This window comes from Aquila chrysaetos, chromosome 7, assembly GCF_900496995.4.
Source record: "Aquila chrysaetos chrysaetos chromosome 7, bAquChr1.4, whole genome shotgun sequence".
Classification (NCBI taxonomy): domain Eukaryota; kingdom Metazoa; phylum Chordata; class Aves; order Accipitriformes; family Accipitridae; genus Aquila; species Aquila chrysaetos.
In genome coordinates, this window is record NC_044010.1 from 25,262,504 (window position 1) to 25,274,873 (window position 12,370).

General features: G+C 36.9%; 1 long non-coding RNA gene across 4 annotated transcripts in view; it reads left to right on the forward strand.

The window, feature by feature from the left end:
• Window positions 1–512: 512 nt before the first annotated feature.
• Window positions 513–12,370, forward strand: part of LOC115344172 — a 47,605-nt gene continuing 35,747 nt past the window's right edge. For 2 of the 4 annotated variants that reach the window (XR_003924466.1, XR_003924467.1), the window contains exons 1-3: window positions 513–602; window positions 1,016–1,534; window positions 6,020–6,095. This is a non-coding gene — a long non-coding RNA (uncharacterized LOC115344172). Of the gene's footprint in view, window positions 603–1,015; window positions 1,535–6,019; window positions 6,096–6,892; window positions 7,241–12,370 lie in introns of those variants that run through there. The other 2 variants (XR_005932923.1, XR_003924468.1) reach the window with 2 other exon arrangements.

Below are 12,370 nucleotides of genomic sequence, written 5' to 3' on the forward strand. Positions count from 1 at the left end.
GTTCAGGTAACAATTACATGTAGTTAACATGCCTGGGGTTACAACTGAGTGTGATAGTGGCAAACACTTTGTGGATATTCTATCCCGTGCATGTTAATGTTCTTGCTGCACTATTGATGATTATGAACTCAACACTACAAACAGCTCAGCAGTTTCTGCTTGGGAAGAACCTCTGTATTTATGTTGCTTTGGAGAACACCGACTCATCTCTGAAAAGCTACCTGACTGAGCATATTCCTATCCCTGGTTATTTGCCTATAAGCATATCTTAATACACATTTGAAAACCTGCCCTAGTCTATCCATCTATATCTCTCTATATATAATCACATGACAGGTCAATGGACTGATGCAACACCACCAAAAGGTCCTACAAGGCAAATTCTTGTTTCAGACATCAACCCTACAGCCAGGTATTGATCCATGGTATGTATCCAATTCTTTCTCCCTTTGCTGGCAGGATTGAGTGCCTTGTCCCTTAGTCCCTTGACCCTCACTTCCAGAGCTCCATAGTCAGTCTCTCTTGACATGCTTGGGATTGACCCAGCAGTATCATTTGTCTCCAGATGGACGAACAGCAGAGGTTAATAGCCCAAGGGTAAGGTAAGACTTGGTATTCTCTCCATAATATCCCAGATTTGGGTGTGTATTAGGTTTACATGGCAAGGTTTTGGTAGTGGGCAGGACTTCAGGGGTGAATTCTGTGAGAAGACACCAGGAGCTGCCTCCATGTCAGAAAGAACCAGCTCCAGCAGGCTCTAAAACAGATACACTGCTGTCCAAAGATAATCCTATCAGCAGCACTGATGGTGCCTCTGTGATAACAGATTTATGAAAGGGCAAAAAACACCTGTGCAGCAGCTGTGAGAAAGATAAGTGAAAAAAAATGTGAGAGAAACAACTATGTACACACCAAGGTCAGAGAAGGAGGGGGAGGAGGTGCTCTAGGTGTCAGAGGCAAGATTCCCCTGCAGCCTGTGGAGAAGACCATGGTGAAGCAGGTTGTCTCCCAGCAGCCCATGGAGGACCACACTGGAGCACATATCCACTCTACAGCCCCTGGAGGACCCCAGGCTGGAGCAGATTTATTCTGAAGGACTGGAGCCTGCGGGAAGCACGCATGCTGGAGCAGGGAAAAAGTGTGAGGAGAAAGGAGCAACAGAGAGGAAAGACTGCAACCTGCATTCCCCATCCCCCTTCACTGCTTGGGGGGAAGAAGGCAGAGGAGTCAGAAGTGAGGCTGAGCCTGGGAAGAAGTTGGAAGAGTGAGAGGGAAGGTGTTTTCAGTTTTGTTTTTATTTCTTACTATCCTAATCTGTTATTAATTGGCAAAAAATTACATTAATCTTCCCCAGTTTGTCTTTTTTGCCTATGACTGTAATGCCCGAGCAATCTCTCTGTCCTTATCGTGACCCACAGTGTCTTTCATCTTATTTTCTCCCCTGTCTTCCTGAGGCAGCCAGCTAAGGTTAACCCACCACAAGGTACCCAGCAGGAAATAAGCTTCCTGAGACATGCAAGTTAGAGCCCATCAGGTGAGTAATTCCACCTGTGCAGGGAGCAGTCTCTGACAGCTATCACCCGCCTTTTCCTCCTCACACAGACACTTGGCTTTGGATCCCCAGGACACTATAACTGCTCTGAAGCTACAGACCTGCAGCTGGCAGGGAAGCAGTCTTCCTCCTCTTGCTAGAAGTCACAAGTTTGCAGCCTTTCTTTTGGTAGTAATCTCCATACACTGCTCATTAGATGGTATTTTCTAGATCTTTCCTTAAACTGTGGGTCTCAGGCTCTTGGCTCTGCATGGTCTCTCCAAAGACACTGGCAATCTTGCTCAGCTACCCTGATGGTGCATAGCCAGTTTGCCTCTTTGTGCTGGTTTTGCCTGGGATAGAGTTAATTTTCTTCATAGTAGCTAGTATGGGGCTATGTTTTGGATTTGTGCTGAAAACAGTGTTGATAACACAGGGATGTTTTTGTTATTGCAGAGCAGTGCTTACACAGAGTCAAGGCCTTTTCTGCTTCTCACCCCAGCCCACCAGCGAGTAGGCTGGGGGGACACAAGGAGTTGGGAGGGGACACAGCTGGGACAGCTGACCCCAACTGACCAAAGGGATATTCCAGACCATATGACATCATGCTCAGCATATAGAGCTGGGGGAAGAAGAAGGAAGGGGGTATGTTTGGAGTGATGGTGTTTTGTCTTCCCAAGTAACTGTTACACATGATGGAGCCCTGCTTTCCTGGAGATGGCTAAACACCTGCCTGCCCATGGGAAGTGGTGAATGAATTCCTTGGTTTGCTTTGCTTGCACATGCAGCTTTTGCTTTACCTGTTAAACTGTATTTTTCTCAAGCCATGAGTTTTCTCACTTTTCCTCTTCTGATTCTCTCCCCTGTCCCAATGTGGGGGGAGTGAGGGAGCAGCTGTCTGCTGCTTAGTTGCCATCTGGGGTTAAACCACATAACTCTTCCTGCAACTTCTTCATCTAATGTCACCATTCTACTAGCCTGTTCCACTACCTGATCTCATTTTATACAGCACCTTACTCTCTAGGAAAGAAAAAAATGAATTAAATACATTTTATCTTGGTGAGATATTCACAACTTATATAACATATAATATTCAATTCTACAAGTACTGTTGATTATAATATTCAATGATTTCAGAAATTCGGTGAATGTCAGTAACGTGTGTGTGACTGTGCATGCATGAACACAAAGCTGTTGCTCTCCTGATGTGACTGTATTAGCAAACCATATAGAAGACTTCACATAAATAACAAATTGTAGTGAAATTCCATTCATAATGTTTTTGGGGTAATACTGCAGAAAGACACTAGCTTACATAAAATCACAAATATTATATGCTGTAAAAAGTAAATTGTTTTCTTTTTAGAATAAACAAATAGAAATATATATAAAGAGCATGCTAAAGTACATTTTTACAAAAGTTTATATATAAATATGCAAGATCTGCTGATATATGAGCTGGTAAAATGGTAATGTTGCATATTTCATGATATGTTGTAATTATTTTTTAATACAGTGCTTTCTTTTCTCATATTAACATAAGAATTTGCATTTTATTATTAGACAATGTGTTTATTAGTATTTTTATTAAAATTGAATAAACATTAGATGAACATGAACCTTTGAAAATTAAAATTAACAGCTTTTATATCTTTTAATCATGAAGTGATAGAGGCCTCTTCTGATCCAGACTAAATTAATACAATCTTTGCTTGTAACTTCTCAAAATGCTGCAAGATAATCATACTGCGTTTCTCAGAGAGAAAGAAAGGTTGGAAATATCACTTAATCTTCTATACTGTGTAAACAACATAGTTCATAGTCATTACTACTGGGATGACAAATCTTACCATTACCAGGGTAAATCGTTCAATTTACAAATAACTTCTTACACTTAACTATGGCATTCTGGTCCTGTTATACTCCTTTTGTTTTAAATGCTTGTCCCTCAGCTTTAAGAGCTGTAATACAGGGGAGGATCTTTTCTTACAGTCAGTAAAAGGAAACTCACTCACTCAGATCTATATACGTATTTAAATAGTTATTACTCAAGTCTAACTCTTGAGTTAATATGTTTGGATGGACCTTTTCCTGTAACACAATCATACATACTTTTTTCTTTTATTATATTATGGAAGGCTAGACAGACATAAACAGATATATTGCTGGGATGCTACACTGGGCTAGAGACAGACATCATGTATTTTATTTGCTATCTTTTTACATTATGTTCCATTAAGGGGGTGGAGCAGTGTGAAACTTCTGTGCGCTATGAAATCATAAACAAAATCTGCTAAAAATATGTCACAAAGTATGCTAAGTGTCAGCTAAGCATGAATATGCTAAATTATTCGATAAAGTTTTTCTACAAATATGATGCAATATCGTGGTGTATTGATGATCTGAGAAAAACGTAATATTGCTTTTTTCATAGCGTGCTAGAAGTCATGTTTCTCACATGGGTAAGAATGTGCTTTTTCTCAGGGGGCTACTTGCCATGCTCAGGGGAGACAAGATTTCCCAGAATACAAGACATAACAGGCAGAAAAGCCAGTAAAATGCTGGGGGAGCCTGAAGAATCAGGATACTTGGCTGAGAAAAGGAGAAAGCAGCTGTCCAGGCATCAGAGATAATAGCAAAAAACTTCTTGAAGATTTGTTACAATTTGCAGTCATGGATTAATTCAGATCAAAGGTGGACCAAGGACCATTTTCAAAGACACAGTGAGCAAGCAGAGAGAGTTGTGTGTGATATTTTTTTTTTATTGTTTCCATTGTGTCTGACCTAGTCAATTTTGGTTGGGTCTACCTAAAAAAATCAAGTCTTTTTAGTATCTAGTCTGATAGAATCTGTCGTTTTTATTGTGTGGGATTTTGGGTTGGGTTCAGGTTTTTTTGGGGAGGGAGAGGCAACTTAAAAAGTCACCTTCATTCTTATTTGGGGAATTTAGAATAGGAGACAGGCTAGAAAGATCTGCCTCAAAGCTCCATCTAACTCCAGGTCTCTTCAAAGCCCTTAGGGCACACAGGGTGAAAGTATGCTTCCACATGGAGACAAAACTACCCTTTTTCCCAGAGGAGCAGTGAAAATTTGCAAGCTGCATCAACTTTCATATTATTTAAACTATTTATTCACAGACATTTGTGCATGAGCGAGTCAGTGCCCCATGTCTTCTCTATCCTTTGTGAAGTGATTAGTGCCTCTGGGATTTCTAGGGGGAAACATGTTTCTTGTTGTCTCAGGAGGCAGCTGTTTAAGGACTGCCAAAATATTTGTCCTTTGCAAAGAATCTGTAATTGGCAGAACATAACTTTACACTATTGCTCCTTGTCAGGTAAGATCAAGAGTCCCAAAAGTATCCTTATCTTTCCTGTTTAGCCTTCTACACAGCAATGATACCTAGACCTAAGAACTACTCATGTTAATACTCAAACAGCAAAGAAGTACAATGGAAATTTGTACAACAAATCTGCTTCTATTTGTTTTCCATACTAGTGAAAGAGTTTGACAGTAGTGATGTGAGGACTTTTCAGAATCTGATTTGCAATAGGGGTGTAATCAGTTCTCTTTCAGCTTCAGTACAGTCAGCTTTTGGCTTGGCTTCATAATAATAGTTACTATACCCAAGTTATCATTCTGTCTCAAAACTTTCAATGTATATTTTTCAGTGCTTTCTTTTAACTTACCAGATAGCAGGTTTGCATGGATGTAAGTGAAAAGATAATTTCCCGCCTCATTGGTACAGATATTGCATGAATACCATGGCACCATAGAAGATATAAAATCCGACTACAGTAACAGTCTTAAAATACTTTATCACATCATTCTCAAGAGAAGTTACACTGCAATCAATAGAATTAAACTTACTTTAAATTTTGCTTGTGATGAAAGTCCTTCCCAACAAAAAAATAATGTTCATGTATTTAACACCTTCCATTTCAGGAACTCAAAGTGCTGTGCTAGTCATTATAAAAACAGTATTTACTATACTGAATAAAAGATTATCTTCTGAATTATCTATCCTATCTCTAACTGTAACCAATAGTAACTAAATATTTTACATAGAAGGAAAGAATCATGCAGCAAGTAGATGTGAGATAATTTACCATATATAAAAGTCCCATCTTAATCCTGCATATTTAGAGATTTAAATCATGAATTTTTATAAACCTTGCAAAGCATTTCAAGATATTAAGTATTATAACCTGATATTCTTATTGGTGGCATATACAACTCCCATATCTACCTGAGGACAAATAATATTCTTGCTAAGTGGATGTTACCTTCTTTTCAGCCATAACACATAGAAGCTAAGGGAACAAACTTCCCTCTGATCTGTATGGCAGCCTCTTATTTTGACACCACATAGACACTGGTGCAAACTTCTTCCATTGTTTGTAATTTCTGATTTCTTGTAATTACAAACTAGATAATAATCTAGGTTAAAAGCTCTTTTTTTTTTATTTTCTCTTTTTTTTTTCTTTCCAGTATCATCCTTTATCAAATTTCCACTTAAACCAGAATGAATGTCTTTCATGTAGTTGCATGCTGACTGACTTACTGTGTGAGTATCCCAAAGTTATGGTGCTACTCAGTACAAAGGCTGGGGTATTTGATCTATTTTAGTATTAGTCACTGAATAAGGGTCCTTTCCATGCAGTGGAGGGTTTGACAGTATTTGTCTTATAAGTATGACAAAACAACAAATAGTAAACAAGTCAGGTAGTATTTCTCACCAGCTTCTTCCACCTTTTAGTCATTCCCATAACTAAGAGAGTACAGTTTACAGCACGCCAAGAATATAAGACTGTGAGAAGCTAAGGTGACAAATGAGATACAAAAATTTGAATAGAATAGGCTTGTACCAGTTCCAGGTGGGCACCAAGGGCTGCAGAGGAGGAAAGATGATATTAGGTGCCCAGTGAACATCAGTGATGAGCTGATTCTCAATCTTTGTGATCCTATGGTATAAGCTATAAGAGTGAAAAATATACAAAGTTTACAGCCTCCTAAAATCCAGCATTACTGCTCTGGAGTATACAAACAGTCCCAAAGTGGTGTCATGTACTCCCAAATGACAGTGAATGTCAATACTGTGTGCTTAGGTGCATGAATACAGAACTATGTGGTACATAGCTAAGCACACAATATTCTTTTTAAAGGCAGTAGGTGAAATGGTTTCCATTGTTCCTGTGGCACGTTGGGCTTTACACCTGGCATTACAGGTGAAGATACAGAAAATGTTAAAGGGGGAAAATAAAAAAAAATAATATGGTTTATGACAATGAAATGTAACCTTAAGCAAAATCATTGCAGTTTTCAAGAAGATGTTGCTATAGATGGAAACATTTTTTTTTTAAGGGATGATCCATTAAAACTGGAGTAGAGGAGAGAGACATTGTTTCAGAAAATGTAAATACTAGTTTATCATGAGAAGAAAGCATGATCATGGAATGAAAGGGTTCTCGGTTCATAATTTTGGAGCCATCCCTTCCGCTTTGTATTACCTTCAGCAAACCATTCCACTTCTTCACCTCTGCATCATCAACATGACATAAAGATGACAATGTTTTTTTCACTTTGTTCAAAAGCACGCTGGAAAGGATTAATTACTTAACCTCTGTACTATGTTTTGAACGTGAAATGTGTATTATAAAGGTTAAGGAGTATTATTATGGTAATCAGTAATAAAAAGACCTGTATTTTTTATATGAAGGCAGATCAGTAATTTTATTTAATCTTCATGGTATTCAGAAGAAAGAAAATATATTTTCAAAACAAATAATGGCTATCCAATTAACCTAAAACTCCTTCAAGTCTCTTTGTAGTCTTGGAAATAAAATAAATAGCTTATTATTTAGGTATCAAAAATGTTAAGATAATTTTATTTGTAACCATTGTTGAATCCATTCAGTTATTAACAAAAACAAAAGTTTTAGCAGTTTTAGACAATTAAGACAGGAAACCTGTGTATGTCTTTAAGGTTTTAAGTGGGTAACTTCAGAATTACTTGAAAGAACTGATCAATATTTCATAGAGTTTCACCACTGTATGTAGTTGTTTAAGGCACTTTGATCAAATTGAATTATGGGTCTTTTATCTCACTGTGGCAGTCAACATTTCCAATAGATAACTGTTGGCAACAGTGATTCTAAGTCTCTAATTATATTGTCCACACGAAAAAAGACAGCTTTTTGAATAACAACTGAAGCAGTCATGACCTGGCACTACAAAAATAGCCAGATTTATGGACATCAAATGTAATGAAAGAACTGAGTCACTGGGAAACGTGCAAGCAATAATAAAAATGTTAAGGGACCAAACAACTGTCCGGTGCTATTTCACCAAGGTTTTAACTGGTTCAGAAAAGACACAGAGATAACAGCACCTTTTAGACAGTTTTCTGATACCAAGGAAAGAGCAATCTGGTATTGTAACTACCCCATCTGTATGTATGTCAAGGCTATCTGGATTTAATAGTACAAGGTGTTAAAGTAGACAGACTAAGTAGGTGCAAAAGACTAACTAAAACAAAATCAGCTGAAAGGTTGGATTAATTTAATTTTTTGATGCATATGTCAATCAAATATGTATTACAATATTTGTTTTCTTATGAAACTCTCTTTGCTTTACTGACAGTTGTTAAAGTTTAATGTGCCGAATAGAATGCTATTGTAGGAAATGTGAGTTAGAAATTGGTAGAAAAGAAATTGAAGTTTTACCAGCCAAATTAAGATTTCTGAAGATCAAGAAGTTGAGGGAAAAGCTGATTAAGTTTATGATGTGAGTACATTACTTGAAAGTAACCATTACTGAATGTCATGGTTTAAGCCCAGCCAGCAACTAAGCACCACGCAGCCACTCACTCACTCCCCTCCCCACCCAGTGGGATGGGGGAGAGAATCGGGAAAAAGAAGTAAAACTCGTGGGTTGAGATAAGAACGGTTTAATAGCACAGAAAAGAAGAAACTAATAATGATAATGATAACACTAATAAAATGACAACAGCAATAATAAAAGGATCGGAATGTACAAATGATGTGCAGTGCAATTGCTCACCACCCGCCGACCGACACCCAGCTAGTTCCCAAGCTGCGATCCCCTGCCCCCACTCCCCTCAATTTATACACTACATGGGACGTCACATGGTATGGAATACCCTGTTGGCCAGTTTGGGTCAGCTGCCCTGGCTGTGTCTTGTGCCAACTTCTTGTGCCCCTCCAGCTTTCTCGCTGGCTGGGCATGAGAAGCTGAAAAATCCTTGACATTAGTCTAAACACTACTTAGCAACAACTGAAAACATCAGCGTTATCAACATTCTTCTCATACTGAACTCAAAACATAGCACTGTACCAGCCACTAGGAAGACAATTAACTCTATCCCAGCTGAAACCAGGACACCAAAGTGGAAATCAATTATGATAAAGAAATATTTGCTACTTTTAAAGCCCCTTTAGACAAGTGCAAAAGGACATTCCCTTTTCATTGTCTGAAAAAGATCTTTGAAGAAGGTCTCTGATGTTTCAGGCAGACCTTGTATTGATCTATAAATTGGTAAGCTACACACCACTCCTTTGCAGACTCTGACTCTAGGATAACTTTATTTAAATTTTAAAGTATTCCATCAGATTATACACTTTTTATCTAGCTTTGGTTACTAATTGTTCATTAAATATACTTCTTTTTTCTTTCATTTCATTCACTATGTGCCCACATGAAAGTAGGACATGCATTTTGCTGTTTTCAAAAGTATTGAAGAAACATTTTTAAAACAAAGCTGTAAAGGTTAATGCCAATATAAGAACCAAGGTCAGACTGTGATTTGCAAATTATACAAGAACAATTTAGAAATTATATCTTCTGCCTAACTTCTGATGAGAAGTTTTTATTATTATTTCTCGGAAAATAATAATTATTGGGAAACACTAAGTGGACTTGGTAGCTGGGTTTTGGAAACCATAGCCTAATCAATTGTGCCTGAAAAGCAAATAGCTATATTCATAAATGCTAGCAGTGAATAGGGTTTCCAAAGTCCACTCAGATGGAATAACCAGTGGTACAAGAATGCCTTGTAAAGAATAGCTAATCAAGTTTTATTTTATAATTATCCAGTGTAGCTTGTTTCCTTCTCAATATCTGTAGTTCCTTTCTTCCATAAATTATTTTCTTTTGCTACTATATCTACTATAAAAAATCTTCTTTAAATCCTTTTCTGACTGCATAGCGGTCAAAAATAGATGTGGGGTTCAGTTGCACTGTCGTTTCTGGGGGTCTTAGTCAAGACCCAATCAACACATCAGTCAAGATTATACATACCAATCCCATGTACCTACATGCATTACTCATGATTGTCCCTATACTTATTAATATAAAATGAACAATTCAGAGAAAAAAAAATTGCGCTAAGAGCCACCCACCATCTCTGTAGTTTTACTGTTCAGTAAGCAATCAATTCAGAAATAACTTAACAACTCCACTAGATAGGACATAATCATCCTTAGGGTTGTTAACATTTACAAAATCAAGAGGACATTTATGTTATGCCTGGAAGAATGTAAAACTCCGGAATTCAAGATCACTAATTTTGGGACCAGATAAGGGAGGAAGAGTCAAATGGAACCCTCTGGAAACTGCTAAAAATGATGTGTATGCTGACTGTGACAGAAAAGGTTGTCTTTTCTGTAACAGCTATCACACAGGGCATGGAACAGAATTGAGTCTCTGACTGTGGGATTAGATATATACAGTATGTCAAACAGCTACTAAGGAAAAAAACATGTTTTGGTTTCATTATGGCACATGTTGCAAAGAAGGATGTTGCTTTCTTTTCTTTGCATAATTTATACTGAATTTTGCAGTTAAGGGCTGTTACTTGCTGATATAAACTGAAGCTAGCATGGAGCAGGATTTTAAATGCTTAGGGGAGTCGCAAATCTCATTACTGGGTTTTGAACCACTCACAGAATCCCAGTCTAACCTTTTCAAGGTTAGCAAAGATATATCTAAGTGCATGTTTGACCATGATATATGGCTGGAAATACCTGAGTAACAAATAAATTTCTTTTTTTTTTTACTTAAGTAACAAAAAAATTTGTATTTGTACAGAACACAATCACATCATTCCAGCAGAATTAATATACCTACCTCACTTACTTTAGCCAGTTAGTTTAGGAGCACAGTTTTGGCTTTTGGAGATGATTTCTCTGAATAACTTGTGACAACAGTCTTTTTTTTTTTCTGTTTTAGTATCATTACAAATTATTTCTCAAGTAACCTGTACAGATTTCATGAGGAAACCCAAATGTATTATATGACTATGTAATTAGATCCTATATTGTAATGAACATGCCATGAAAAAGAATGAATTAAGGTCATAGAGAATAAATTTAGCTCTGACATTTCCTACTTCAGAATGCTTTTTTTTACAGCTCTAGTATTCTATTAATAGCTTTGTTTGTATAAACGTATAGTTGTGGCAGGCTGTTTTCCTCTCACTTGCAAACCCCAGAAGGAGTTGATTTCAACTACTTTAAAAGTAGTTACTACTCCATTGGGAAACATTGTTTTTACTTAGCTGAAGATGCTTAGAACAATGACAGAAAATTCAGTAGATTCTACATCTACAGGTGAGCTACTTCTGCCCATGTACGATTTACAACACAGAAAGTGGTGACTAGAGTACTCAGCTGGGATGATATCAGAAGAATCTGGGAAGCTGTTTATGGAACACAGATTCATCAATTACTTTTTATCTTAAGGAGAATTATAAAGAAAACTCAATTTTTAGATCCTGATTGTATTTAGGCTTCTGTTATCTGCATATCTTACTGTTATAAGGCAAGAAGCATAAATTTAGGACTTGAATAACTTTTAAGAGAAAATAATTGAGGTGGTTTGAGCACTGTAAACTCTTCCGGCTTTAGATGGTTGCTGATTGAAATTTTGATATGAGAGTCTCAAAATACAGCTAAATCACTCTCTGAGTCTCCAACTATGTTGTGGTTTGTTTGGTTTTCTTAAATTCTGTCATACATATAATAAATCAAGATCTATCAAATAAATTATTTTTAGTTTGGGATGGAGAAATGTATGGATTGACCAGATACTATGAAGGACTTGAAATTTATTTCACTACAAACATCATTTGAAATAAGACAGCTTTCTCATGTCATATTTTGGCTTAAAGCCAAGTTTATGAATCAGTTACTTTAGATTCCAGAAGCAGCATTCTTGTTTGTTTGACTCTCTTTTTTTGTATGTAAATAGACTATATTTTAGCGATAGGTAGCATTCAGGTTTGCATCCTAATTGGTGACTTAGAATGTCCAGTATTATCCTTCCCCAAAGTCAGCCTTTCATATTGAAATTCTGGAGTGTCAGAATGACTGAGAATAGATGGAGAACTATTAATTATGTTTATTTTAAACTGCCCCAGAGTTTCAATAACTCTCTCCAGGGGAGGTGAAGAGCATAACATTTACCTAATTGTATAGATGTGATTTTATGTTAATGGTTTTAAATGTCCTACTTTGTAATATTGAGAGACTGTGTGACATCTTAGATTTACATTTTCTTTTTAAAATATTTTTAATGTTTACTCATATTACTCTCTCTTTTGGGGTCACTGTAAATAGTAATCTTTTAGCTGAGCAGGAAGAGTCTTTGCAAGTAGAATATTGATAGATATGTACAAACATACATGTTTATCTATGTGCATATACATACACACATACACGTGCACATACACACACAAAAATAAAGGTATAAGGCAATTATGTATTGGCTAATAAACACACAAGATCACAAGGATTTAAGAAACTGCTAGGCTAAGCAGCAGTG